The 14,930-nt window shown below is 42.2% G+C and overlaps 2 non-coding genes across 2 annotated transcripts; both read right to left on the bottom strand.

Moving 5' to 3' along the window:
* Positions 1–5,590: 5,590 nt before the first annotated feature.
* On the bottom strand, positions 5,591–5,697 carry LOC118480740. Its single transcript, XR_004863717.1, has one exon. It is a non-coding gene; the product is annotated as a small nucleolar RNA R71 (small nucleolar RNA).
* A 6,074-nt stretch (positions 5,698–11,771) lies between these two features.
* LOC118480845 lies at positions 11,772–11,878 on the bottom strand. Its single transcript, XR_004863826.1, has one exon. It is a non-coding gene; the product is annotated as a small nucleolar RNA R71 (small nucleolar RNA).
* Between the last annotated feature and the right edge of the window lie 3,052 nt (positions 11,879–14,930).

Raw genomic sequence — 14,930 nt, 5'->3', positions numbered from 1 at the left:
TAGGTATTTGTTCCAACTACCACCGAAGTCTATGACACACGCACAGAGCATGTCTTCAAGAGTACGGATCGTTCTTTCAGTTTGTCCATCGGTTTGAGGATGGAATGCGGTACTCAGGTTAAGCGTCGTACCAAGAGTTGCTTGAAACGTTTCCCACAAACGCGAAGTAAACCGAGCGTCACGGTCTGAAATGATGTCACAAGGCGTACCATGATTACAAATGATCTCGTCGGTGTAAATCCGGGCTAGTCGTTCTACCTTGTAGTCTTCCCGTATTGGCAAAAAGTGGGCTGATTTGGTCAGACAATCAACTATAACCCAAATGTTGTCGTGACCTGATGGCGTGGGCGGAAGTTTGGTTATGAAATCCATAGCTATACTCTCCCACTTCCATATGGGGATTGGAGGTTGTTCGAGTAAGCCAGAAGGTCGTTGATGTTCATCCTTAACTCTTGCACAAGTCAGGCAACTTCCAACATAAAGAGCGATATCCCGCTTCATACCCGGCCACCAGTACTTGTAACGACGGTCCTTGTACATTTTGTCGGCACCGGGATGAATGGAATATCGGGATTTGTGGGCTTCGTCCATTAAGATCTTTCGCAAATCGGTTCGCTTAGGGATCCAAATTCGGTCCAGATAATAGAAAATCCCATTTGCTTTGCTTACGAGCTGAGCTCCATCGTGATAGATCCTCTCTTTCTTCAAAGTGCGCTCGTTAAAACAAGCATGCTGGGCTTCGCGGATGAGGGTTTCGAGATCATGCTGGGCTTGGGTATTGCGAATACTGAGCAAATAACTCCGTCTGCTGAGCGCGTCGGCAACCACATTTGCCTTGCCTGGGTGATAACGAATCTCACATTCGTAATCGTTAAGAAGTTCTACCCATCGGCATTGACGCATGTTAAGCTCTTTCTGATTAAAGATGTGTTGTAAACTCCTGTGATCGGTGAAGATCGTACACTTGTTGCCATACAGGTAGTGTCGCCAAATCTTTAATGCAAAAACAATTGCGCCTAGCTCGAGATCATGGGTTGTATAGTTCTTCTCGTGGATTTTGAGATGACGAGATGCGTAAGCTATAACCTTGTCCGGTTGCATGAGAACACAGCCAAGACCAAGGTTGGAAGCATCACAATAGACAATGAAATCGTTGTTTCCGTCGGGCAACGTGAGGACAGGAGCATTGGTTCGCGACTCCTCAGACGATTTGTTGACGTTTTCATACACCTCGCTCACAGCTTTTGCCACTTGCTTGGCGATGATAGTAGCGAGACGCTTGTCTCTCTTCACTTGGCGGGTAAGTGGGGTTCGGTGTCCAGATGACGACATGGTCTGCAACAAACATCGTCGTAGGTCTCAAACACAACAAATCGAATCTCACCTCACACGTCTACTACTCACTAAAGCTTAGGAACACGTCGAAACACGTATCACGTAAACACATGAGCACATAACCACAGGTCCACGTAGTCACAGAAGCACATAAGCACGTAGAGCACAGAAACATATAAACATAGAAGCACATACATATTTAATCACAGATGCAGTCAGAATACAGAAACCTATCATTCAAAGCTCGCGTGTCGTTCGTATATATCGGTCGCGTATAGCATATCGAGTAGCATCGTATAGTCGTATAGTGTGTCGAGTATTATAGTATAATCGTAGCATAATGTCGTCTAGATTTACAGCGACTTGTTAGCGATGTGTAGTGTGTTGTGTGATTTGCGGGAGCAGAAGATGTTAGATCAAAACCCATAGTATCTCAAGACGCTAACAATTTAAACACATAAACAGGTAATTACATATAAAGCACATAAAATCAACGAATCATCAGAGTAGGCAATTGCGGGCTCAGAATCGAAACACATAAAATCGAGAAATGGATTGTCTGCGGCTATTAGACGTCGACTACCCAAAGCGATTCGACTATTCACAATAGACTTGTCGTCACATTTCGACTTTCAGGTTCGTGTTTCTGCCTCGATTCTTGGGCATTCAACACGCATTCCCTAGGTCGTACTCATAAGTTCAGGTCGTTGGAGTCTGTCGAGGCTTTGGTGAGAAAAATAATAATCCGGAACAAGTTGTCAAGGTTAGGGTTTCACCCCTAGCTTAGCAACTTCTTCCTTGTTTCAGCAAAATTTGATATGGATTTTACTCCTGATTTGGTATAATTCTCCTCGTTCGTTATCAAAAGTTATGAGGAAATCATCGATAAATTGATAAAATCCGCATTGACCAAGCAATTCAGTCGAGAGTTTGCGGCTTTCACACCTATTCTTAACTAAATCGCTTGACCCTATTTGAAAATTCGAGTGCAGTGATAGCGAGAAATAGCTGGGCATAGCCTGTAAGCTTGGTCTGTTGGTTCCTAACTATAGTCTAGGTCTTTAAGACAGCGACCCGGACTAGGTCGTGTCTAGCCTAATTCCCTATAGTTATGGCTCTGATACCAATCTGTCACACCCCAATCGATGGCAGAATCATCGGGGCATGGCACTAAGCGAAAAAGATTGTCCAGAAGTTTCCACAACAACTATCACGTCCCATACCGTATCCCAAATAATAAAACAAGTTATTACAGATAAGCATCTAGTCAAATATACTGTTCCGACAACTCAGATTTAAATAAAAATATAAATATTGTTTGTTTGCTTCTAAAGACCCCTATCTTGACCATGACAGACAACTATTTGTTGGGGGGGGGGGGGGGCTCTAGAGCTTTATTCTAGCCTCGCTTTCCTAGCAAGCAAACATCTTAAACACCTGCCACATACGTTAAAATAAAGTCAATACATAAAATGTAAAGGTGAGCATACAAGTTTGATAATAGCATATAGAGTTCGAAATAGTTTACGCATAACCAGCACGTACACAGAGGAAAACGAAGCATGTTAATTATCGACATGGATCTATCGATACCAATTACTGCGGGTTGACTGTCCGAGACAGTTCGCAATACATGATTACCACCATAATCCATGCAAGTAATTGTCCTTAACAACCCCCGTGTGAACGGGTGCTGAGTCCAAACCATAGTACTACGTCGTTAAGGCAGGTAGACAGCATTCCACGTGTAAACATAACAACAAGCATTCATTTAGTCACGTAATACATGCATAACGGTTAGCGTTTATAATACTTGAGTAGTGTGTTCGATTGTGATTTAGATAAGTAACGTATGTAACACCCAAAAGTGCTAAAGCAAAAAGGGTTTGAGTATACTCACAGCGATTGATTGATGGATTGAAGGGAGCGCTTGAGAGTAGGGTTAGCCTGAATAGTTCGATAGTATAACGATGAGTCACGCGTAAATGGAAACAAGTGATGATGGGTCGAATAGCCTGGTCGATCGAACTGTAGGTTCGATCGAACGGGTTGTTCGTTCGGTTTGACAGTCCATTCGGACAGTCTGTTCGATCGGCCGGTAGGGTCGATCGGTTGGACTGTTCGAGTGGATTGTTTCTTCCTTTGAGTAGGATGTGTTTGTGTATGATGGCTTGTCCTTTTGAAGTTTTTGTTGTAGTATTTGAGAACATTGAAATGTTCTTACCTTTCAGGTCGATCGATCGAACGAGCCGCTCGATCGGCCGGCTTAACCGATCGGTTCTTCAGTAGTAGTCCTCAGCAGGATGTCACCTGATCGAACAACATGTTCGATCGGGTGGCACTCCAATACGCCGAACGAGTTGCAAAATCGAGTAAGGGTTGAAGCATAGTACCTCATGATCCGATGAGTAATGTTATCGAACAGCTCGTTCGATCGTACATCACTTCGTTCAATACTATACATCATGAAATTGTCAAGGTGGGGGGCCATGTGCTAGCCGATCGGCTGGCCAGGTCGATCGGCTGACATGTCCGATCGGTTGGGCTGTTCGTTCGAACAGCCTGTTCGATCGGTCAGCATCCAGACGTGGTCGGCCTGTTCGTCTAACACTTGGCTGTTCTGATTGTTTGACGTTATATCGGGGTATTTTGATAACGAGCTGAACCATGGCACTTTCGTTCTTACTTGTTTCCTCTACTCGGACAGGAATCACCCAAGTCCGGCCGGTGAACGGTTCGGAATGGTAGTTTAACCTTTAACCCGAAATCGGTGAATCTCGTAGATAGAATCCGAATCTTGAACCACACAACCATTAGAATGATTAGCGCGTTGGCTCAAGCTCCGTTTCTACCGGTTTGAAGGCATTGAGTGTAAAAGAGTTGAAAGAAAGTTGAAAATCATTCTTTCAATCCTTCACATCATGTAAATGTTTAGATCTGTGATAGATCTTAGTTTGTTTATGTGGAAATCGGCTAGATCCAAGTGATTCTTGGTGGATTGAGGCCAAAACATGATGTTCTTGAAGAACACCATGATGACATCATCCTAGAATGCTTAGATCTTGATGATTTCACGGTTAGAAATCAAGATTTGAAAGATAGAAAGGTGTAGGAGCATGATGTGCACAAAATGCAACATATAAATTACATCAATAATGGCTTAAAACTAACCCTTTTTTAGTACTAATGTTGGAAAAAGTGTGCTTTTGTCTTCCTTTTGCATTTTCAGGATTAAATGAGCTCAAAATAACAAAAGAAGCAAAAAGACAGCAAAATCTAACATAATTACAAGAAAAGGAACAAAAGTGATATGCCGACCCTCCTGACAGCATCTTCCCAAGCAAAACAAAGAAATCAGAAGACTGAACACGCCCCGTGCTCAGCGAGCACGGGGCCGTGCCCAAGAAGCAGCAGAAAAGACAAACCTATAGAAGCTTCTACTGCCTACCATGGGGCCGCGCCCAGCGGACACGGGGGCGTGGTCAGAATGCTGCAGGCGCATTTATTGTAATTGCGAATTACAATTAATGAAGAGAGAGTGTGTCAGACGGACACGGGGCCGTGCCCAGCGGGCACGGGGCCGTGTCGGTGCAACACGGGGCCGTGTCCGACTCTCCAGTAACAGAGATCCGGAAAACAATCACTGTAACTCCGACCATGGGCCGTGTTCACTGAGCACGGGGCCGTGGTGAACTTTCTGACCAACCTTCTTTTCTGTTTTTTGTTGCAGGACTTGGAACCAGACGCCACCTCTACGTAGTGTATGAGCTCCAGTTCTAATAAAGACATAAAAGAACCTCTAGAAGAACCCAAATGCTTTCTCAGAAAAAGACTGAAAGCTAAAAACCAAGAGAAGGTTTCGGGGAACCCACTTCCAATGGAGGACCAACGTACCCTCATGGATTATCTACGACCCACCGTGGGTAATCTCTGCGCCGCTATCAATGCAACGAATGTCGAAGCCAATAACTTCGAACTTCGGCCGCATTTGATACAGATGCTTCAAAACTCTGCAACCTTCCATGGGCTTGCGGACGAGGATCCCCATCTACATATTACTAATTTCTTAGAAATATATGATACCTTTCAGATCAATGGAGCATCAAATGACGCCATCCGCCTCCGAATGTTTCCTTTTTCATTAAAAGACCGAGCAAAAGCTTGGCTTAACGCCCTCCCAGCTGGATCGGTAAACACCTGGGATGAACTAGCCCAAAAATTTCTGTATAAGTATTTCCCTCCCGCTAAAACGGCTAAATTAATGACTGAAATTAATACATATTCACAAGAGGACGGGGAATCCTTATATGAAACTTAGGAAAGATTCAAGGAGCTATTGCGAAAGTGTCCTCATCACGGTCTTGCGATATGGCAACAAGTATCCACTTTCTATAATGGGCTGTTGCCACACACAAGACAAACGCTTGACTCTAGCTCCGGGGGACTTTTAGGTAATCGCCGCCCGCATGAAATATATAATCAAATTGAGGAAATTGCTCAAACCAATTTCTAGTGGCACACTCCCCGAGGCAATAAATCTATTGCCCCGGCCGCCCATAAGGTTGATGAAAGCACCTCTTTACAAGCCCAAATCGAGGCCCTTTCTTCTAAAATTAAAAAGTTAGAGATGACAAAAACAGTCTCGGTTATGGCTGGTGAAGGGTGTGGTGGGCCACATGAAAATTGGAGTTGTATGAAAGAAACAGATGACCAACCAGAATCGGTAAACTACATTGATAATAGACCTAGGCCGTCGGGTCCTGCAACGGGCACCTACAACCAAGGATGGCGCAACCACCCTAACCTTGGTTGGAGAGAACCCGACAATAGTAGTAACCAACAAAGCATAAATCAATGAACAAACTTTCAACAACCAAGAAATGAGTCACAAAATTTCCCTCAACAACAAGGTGGACGAGAAAGGCTTGAAGATACTATATCTCGCCTCATCTCCGACACTGAAAAGAAAAACTCGGATAGGTTTCTACAATTAGAATCAACTTTTAGAAATCAACAAGCTAGTATACAAAACATCGAAAAACAAATAAATCAACTAGCCCAAAATTTCTCCAAGAGACCGCAAGGCGCGTTACCAAGTAATACCGAAACAAACCCAAAGGCACAAGTTCATCTCATCACTCTACGGAACCGTACCGTAGGTCCCGCGGAAGGGCCACCGCCTACTGAGGAGATCGCATCACCGCCCCAACAAGAGAAAGTTACTCCTCCATCACCAGAGCCCACCAAGGCTCCTCCGGTTCCGTACCCCGGTAGGTTAATCCGTCAAAAGACCAATGAGCAATTCGAAAAATTCGAAAGTCTACTAAAACAATTGCATGTCAACATTCCTTTCATTGACGTCCTAACCCAAAGGCCTAAATACTCAAAATTCATGAGGGACTTCCTCACTCATAAAAGGAAAATTGAAACATTGCAATTAGTTAACTTAGGCGAAGAATGTTCCGCCCTCGTACTCAACAAACTCCCCCAAAAGAAAATTGATCCCGGAAGCTTCACAATTCCTTACTTGATCGGGGACTCCCCCGTTCGTAATGCACTAGCCAACCTTGGGGCTAGCATTAACCTCATGCCCGCATCAATGTTCAAAAGACTCGGCTTAGGAAAAACGAGTCCTACAAAGATGAGTATACAACTTGCTGATCGATCCGTCAAATTCCCGCAAGGTGTCGCCGAAAATCTACTAGTCAAGGTCGACAATTTCGTCTACCCGGCCGAATTTGTCATACTTGATATGGAAGAAGACACCGAAGTCCCCCTCATACTAGGGAGGCCATTTCTAGCCACCGCACAAGCAGTGGTGGACATGAATGACGGAACACTCACTTTAAAATATGGGGATAATGAAGTAAAGTTCGGGGTTGGGAAGAGAATAAAGGACGATGACCCGGTCAATTACATGAAGGTTATTGATTCGAGTTTGGATGATGCTCTCCGAAGGTGCAACATGGGATGCAAAACATCCCGCTCGAAAAACATATAACCTCACCTTGGGTCTAGCCAAGGACCCTTATAAACGTGGCGCACCACGGAGGCATTCCGCGGAACTATCCTTAGTTTAGTTTAATCTTTTAGTTTTAATTTGCAGGAATAAAACACACTCGGGATGGTCAAGGATAACAAGGGAAACAAGAAACATAGCCCCATGCACGAAAACAGGGCCATCCGACAACAATTTCTTCATTACAGTAAGCTCAGCACGATCCGTGTCCAGCCAACACGGCCCCGTGCTGAACATCGTGCAGAAAATTGCCCAGTTCACGTAACTGGACATGGGCCGTGTTCACTGAACACGCCCCCGTGTTCAGGCTTCTGTTTCTTTTCATTTATTCTTGTTACTGGCACCTGAACACGGGGCCGTGCCCGGTCACCACGGGGGCGTGTCCAGACTGCCAGTAACATAAAATTTTGCTTTTAACACCATTTTACACATTCAATCAACCTAAAAACTTATTTTTGGGACACATTGAGGAAAATGTGTAATTTAAGTGTGGGGGGATGCTAAAACCTTGAATTTTGCAAGTCCTAATAACAAGCCTTACACAAAACTCTATTGGAACCGCTAACCACCCCAATTTTTTTAAAAAAAAATTCAATTTTTTTTACTTGTCTAAGTTTAAGTTGGGAATTCAAATTCTAATAAGGTTATATTTTTATAAATTTACAACCGATAGCGTCGTGATAAAAAGAACCAACATAAGAAAATTATGAAACGGCATGACAAACTTAGTTAAAATTTGATTATATATACTTGATCACATAAAAACCCCATTCCCACAAAAGTGAGTTTTGAGCCTTTATTGAGCATACAAATATACATCTTTACACTGAATGCTCATTTTTCGTTTCTTGTGTGAATAGCCGCTTGGTTCTTACGACTCTAGAACTTGCCACGACAATTCATTCCCGGTCCTTACCAACTTAAACCCAAGTAAGTAAATGATGGAGGCATTAGGACTAACCCTTTTTCTTTCAACCCCATTATTTTCATTTTTTTCACCTACCCAAAAATTCCCCCTAGTTAACCCCTTTGAGCCTAAATCTTTTCATTTCTTAACCCAAAACCCTTTTACCCACCAAAACCCCTTTTCTTTTTTAACCCTTTATTTTAGTAACAAAGCTCGGTTTTCGTGTGACTCCCTTGAAATATATATATATATATATATATATATATATATATATATATATATATATATATATATATATATATATATATATATATATATATGATGAAGTTGGAAATAAACAAACAAAGCTCCTCAAACAAAGGCTTGTTTGAATAAATACTTCATTGAAAATAAAAAGTCACAAAAACAAAATGTTTTACGAGAACCGATCCTTTTTACGCCTTTCGCCCTTTTCTACTAACCACTAACCCAACCACCCACCTTTAGCCCAAGCCTAACCCTTCACCCAAAAAGTCCTCTTGATATTTACAAAGATATAAAGTTAAAAAGGAGGAGGAGGATTGAATTCTTGGCAAGCTTATGGTAGGAATAAGTTCCATGCCGCTCTCGAGTGATTCACTAAAAATACACCTTCGGCCGAGTGTGAGTGATTTCCTCCGTGAGGTATGTGAACTTGTATATAAATGGAATTTTAAAGAGGTATGTTATGCCTTAATAAATAATTTATCTTATGAAATGTTTTTAATAAATCATGACGAATAGGATTGTAAATAAATAAAAATAAAACCTAGACGATCTTGGAAAATCCCGACACTCTATGACAAGTCCAAAAACCTTCTCTTCTACCCATTCCATTTGGGAGTGAATAAAGCCACATTATAAAGAGTTTTGCTTGAGGACAAGCAAAGATTCAAGTGTGGGGGTATTTGATGTGCACAAAATGCAACATATAAATTACATCAATAATGGCTTAAAACTAACCCTTTTTTAGTACTAATGTTGGAAAAAGTGTGCTTTTGTCTTCCTTTTGCATTTTCAGGATTAAATGAGCTCAAATAACAAAAGAAGCAAAAAGACAGCAAAATCTAACATAATTACATGAAAAGGAACAAAAGTGATATGCCGACCCTCCCGACAGCATCTTCCCAAGCAAAACAAAGAAATCAGAAGACTGAACACGCCCTGTGCTCAGCGAGCACGGGGCCGTGCCCAAGAAGCAGCAGAAAAGACAAACCTATAGAAGTTTCTACTGCCCACCATGGGGTCGTGCCCAGCGGACACGGGGCGTGGTCAGAATGCTGCAGGCGCATTTATTGTAATTGTGAATTACAATTAATGAAGAGAGAGTGTGTCAGACGGAAACCGGGTCGTGCCCAGCGGGCACGGGGCCGTGCCCAGGCTTCTGTTCAGCCTATAAATAGGAGTGCTTGGAGCCATTTCAACTCATCCCTTGGCACACCACCTCTCTCACACTTCACCCACCACCCACCACCATCACAACACCATCATCCACCACCATCATCCATTGTCCATCATAGAGTGTGTGAGTCGTCTCGGGATCCAAGATTGATCGTAAGAGTTCTTGACAATCAAAGGCCATGTTTGCCTAAGTCTCTTACATCACTTAGTGAAGACAAGTGTTTAGTGTAATACTTTTTATCTTTAATCTTTTGCACTTTTTAATTGGATTTGTATTAGTGACTTTAATTACTTGTTTCTTATGTTGAAGGTGATTCTTCCTTATCGTTTGTCCGTGGTGTCTTGGCATTATTTTACTGTCTATATAAAATAAAAGATTTTCACCATTCATATCTCCACGGTCTATATGGAGGTATGTTGGCTACCTGGTCGGGGGTTAAGGGAACGGTTTGGTAAGAGTCTTGCCATTGTTCAGTGTATAGATCCTGCAACGGACCTGGGTCAAATTTAGTAGGACCTCCTTCAATACCCAAAGGTATTGGATGGCGGGGGTCCAAACTCTTTGATCCCATCATAAGTTAAACTACTATTAAAACTTTAACCCAGCTACTTAGGACTGTATCCCTGCTGACTCAGACTACTTAGCTGAGGGTAACGTCACCTTCAAAAGAGGGGCCTACCACATTATGCATTAATAACTTAATTAATTATCTTTCAATAATCCGACCCTTTAGGATTGTATCCTTGCTGACTCAAACTACTGGGTTGAGGGTAACGTCACCTTCAAAAGAGGGGCCTACTACAATAACTAAGATAATCTCTTAAACAGGTGCAAAAGTGCGAAAATAATCAAAGGTTACACTAACACACGAGTCGGATCCAAGTGATTCATCTTGTCTATCTGTTTTTATTTTTATTTTCTTTTTCAGCATTTTAGTTAGTTTTATTTTCTTAGTTTAAAAAAATCTTTTCTAACATTTTGATTTGATTAGACGTTGAGGATAAACTGGTACTAAAAGCTCTTGTGTCCTTGGACGACCTCGGTATCTTACCAACACTATACTACGTCCACGATGGGTGCACTTGCCCATATATGTGTTTAGTGTTAGTAAATATCGTGTTTTATAAATTTAAAACTTGGCTAAAGAAGTGTAAAAAGGGGCTTAAAATATATACCTAAAACATATAACACCTCGCACACATCAAGTTTTTGGCGTCGTTGCCGGGGACACAAGGATTTTAAGAAAGTTAGGAATCAACAGCCTAATCATTTTTTTTATTATTTTCTTTTTATTTTTTTAGTTTTTCAGCTTCTGCAGAGCTCAGCACGTGCCCTGCCTGGTCGGACACGGGCCGTGCCCATCAGTGTTACTGGCAGTTTTTAGTTTTCAGAGCTATAGAAGGCTGACCACGGGGCCGTGTCGGTGCAACACGGGGTCGTGTCCGACTCTCCAGTAACAGGGATCTGGAAAACAATCACTGTAACTCCGACCACGGGCCGTGTTCACTGAGCACGGGGCCGTGGTGAACTTTCTGACCAACCTTCTTTTCTGTTTTTTGTTGCAGGACTTGGAACCAGACACCACCTCTACGTAGAGTATGAGCTCTAGTTCTAATAAAGACATAAAATAACCTCTAGAAGAACCCGAATGCTTTCTCAGAAAAAGACTGAAAGCTAAAAACCAAGAGAAGGTTTCGAGGAACCCACTTCCAATGGAGGACCAACGTACCCTCATGGATTATCTACGACCCACCGTGGGTAATCTCTGCGCCGCTATCAATGCAACGAATGTCGAAGCCAATAACTTCGAAATTTGGCCGCATTTGATACAGATGCTTCAAAACTCTGCAACCTTCCATGGGCTTGCGGACGAGGATCCCCATCTACATATTACTAATTTCTTAGAAATATGTGATACCTTTCGGATCAAGGGAGCATCAAATGATGCCATCCGCCTCCGAATGTTTCCTTTTTCATTAAAAGACCGAGCAAAAGCTTGGCTTAACGCCCTCCCAGTTGGATCGGTAAACACCTGGGATGAACTAGCCCAAAAATTTCTGTATAAGTATTTCCCTCCCACTAAAACGGCTAAATTAATGACTGAAATTAATACATATTCACAAGAGGATGGGGAATCCTTATATGAAACTTGGGAAAGGTTCAAGGAGCTATTGCGAAAGTGTCCTCATCACGGTCTTGCGATATGGCAACAAGTATCCACTTTCTATAATGGGTTGTTGCCACACACAAGACAAACACTTGACTCTAGCTCCGGGGGACTTTTAGGTAATCGCCGCCCGCATGAAATATATAATCAAATTGAGGAAATTGCTCAAACCAATTTCCAGTGGCACACTCCCCGAGGCAATAAATCTATTGCCCCGGCCGCCCATAAGGTTGATGAAAGCACCTCTTTACAAGCCCAAATCGAGGCCCTTTCTTCTAAAATTAAAAAGTTAGAGATGACAAAAACAGTCTTGGTTATGGCTTGTGAAGGGTGTGGTGGGCCACATGAAAATTGGAGTTGTATGAAAGAAACAGATGACCAACCAGAATCGGTAAACTACATTGATAATAGACCTAGGCCATCGGGTCCTGCAACGGGCACCTACAACCAAGGATGGCGCAACCACCCTAACCTTGGTTGGAGAGAACCCGACAATAGTAGTAACCAACAAAGCATAAATCAACGAACAAACTTTCAACAACCAAGAAATGAGTAACAAATTTTCCCTCAACAACAAGGTGGACGAGAAAGGCTTGAAGATACTATATCTCGCGTCATCTCCGACACTGAAAAGAAAAACTCAGATAGGTTTCTACAATTAGAATCAAATTTTAGAAATCAACAAGCTAGTATACAAAACATCGAAAAACAAATAAATCAACTAGCCCAAAATTTCTCCGAGAGACCGCAAGGCGCGTTACCAAGTAATACCGAAACAAACCCAAAGGCACAAGTTCATCTCATCACTCTACGGAACCGTATCGTAGGTCCCACGGAAGGGCCACCGCCTACTGAGGAGATCGCATCACCGCCACAACAAGAGAAAGTTACTCCTCCATCACCAGAGCCCACCAAGGCTCCTCCGGTTCCGTACCCCGGTAGGTTAATCCGTCAAAAGACCAATGAGCAATTCCCAAAATTCGAAAGTCTACTAAAACAATTGCATGTCAACATTCCTTTCATTGACGTCCTAACCCAAAGGCCTAAATACTCAAAATTCATGAGGGACTTCCTCACTCATAAAAGGAAAATTGAAACATTGCAATTAGTTAACTTAGGCGAAGAATGCTCCGCCCTCGTACTCAACAAACTCCCCCAAAAGAAAATTGATCCCGGAAGCTTCACAATTCCTTACTTGATCGGGGACTCCCCTGTTCGTAATGCACTAGCCAACCTTGGGGCTAGCATTAACCTCATGCCCGCATCAATGTTCAAAAGACTCGGCTTAGGAAAAACGAGTCCTACAAAGATGAGTATACAACTTGTTGATCGATCCGTCAAATTCCCGCAAGGTGTCGCTGAAAATCTACTAGTCAAGGTCGACAATTTCGTCTACCCGGCCGACTTTGTCATACTTGATATGGAAGAAGACACCGAAGTCCCCCTCATACTAGGGAGGCCATTTCTAGCCACCGCACAAGCAGTGGTGGACATGAATGACGGAACACTCACTTTAAAATATGGGGAGAATGAAGTAAAGTTCGGAGTTGGGAAGAGAATAGAGGACGATGACCCGGTCAATTACATGAAGGTTATTGATTCGAGTTTGGATGATGCTCTCCGACGGTGCAACATGGGATGCAAAACATCCTGCTCGAAAAACATATAACCTCACCTTGGGTCTAGCCAAGGACCCTTATAAACGTGGCGCACCACGGAGGCATTCCGCGGAACTATCCTTAGTTTAGTTTAATCTTTTAGTTTTAATTTGCATGAATAAAACACACTCGGGATGGTCAAGGATAACAAGGGAAACTAGAAACATAGCCCCATGCACGAAAACAGGGCCATCCGACAACAATTTCTTCATTACAGTAAGCTCAGCACGGTCCGTGTCCAGCCAACACGGCCCCGTGCTGAACATCGTGCAGAAAATTGCCCAGTTCAGGTAACTGGACATGGGCCGTGTTCACTGAACACGCCCCCGTGTTCAGGATTCTGTTTCTTTTCTTTAATTCTTGTTACTGGCACCTGAACACAGGGCCGTGCCCGGTCACCACGGGGGCGTGTCCAGACTGCCAGTAACATAAAATTTTGCTTTTAGCACAATTTTACACATTCAATCAACCTAAAAACTTATTTTTGGGACACATTGAGGAAAATGTGTAATTTAAGTGTGGGGGGATGCTAAAACCTTGAATTTTGCAAGTCCTAATTACAAACCTTACACAAAACTCTATTGGGACCGCTAATCACCCCAATTTTTTTTAAAAAAAAAATTCAATTTTTTTTACTTGTCTAAGTTTAAGTTGGGAATTCAAATTCTAATAAGGTTATATTTTTATAAATTTACAACCGATAGCGTCGTGATAAAAAGAACCAACATAAGAAAATTATGAAACGACATGACAAACTTAGTTAAAATTTGATTATATATACTTGATCACATAAAAACCCCATTCCCACAAAAGTGAGTTTTGAGCCTTTATTGAGCATACAAATATACATCTTTACACTAAATGCTCATTTTTCGTTTCTTGTGTGAATAGCCGCTTGGTTCTTACGACTCTAGAACTTGCCACGACAATTCATTCCCGGTCCTTACCAACTTAAACCCAAGTAAGTAAATGATGGAGGCATTAGGACTAACCCTTTTTCTTTCAACACCATTATTTTCATTTTTTTTCACTTACCCAAAAATTCCCCCTAGTTAACCCCTTTGAGCCTAAACCTTTTCATTTCTTAACCCAAAACCCTTTTACCCACCAAAACCCCTTTTTCATTTTTAACCTTTATTTTAGTAACAAAGCTCGGTTTTCGTGTGACTCCCTTGAAATATATATATATATATATATATATATATATATATATATATATGATGAAGTTGGAAATAAACAAACAAAGCTCCTCAAACAAAGGCTTGTTTGAATAAATACTTCATTGAAAATAAAAAGTCACAAAAACAAAATGTTTTACGAAAACCGAACGCTTTTTACGCCTTTCGCCCTTTTCTACTAACCACTAACCCAACCACCCACCTTTAGCCCAAGCCTAACCCTTCACCCAAAAATTCCTCTTGATA

This window comes from Helianthus annuus, chromosome 7, assembly GCF_002127325.2.
Source record: "Helianthus annuus cultivar XRQ/B chromosome 7, HanXRQr2.0-SUNRISE, whole genome shotgun sequence".
Classification (NCBI taxonomy): Eukaryota; Viridiplantae; Streptophyta; class Magnoliopsida; order Asterales; family Asteraceae; genus Helianthus; species Helianthus annuus.
The sequence above is the reverse complement of the archived record's forward strand: the minus strand, read 5'-3'. Positions and strand labels throughout refer to the sequence as shown.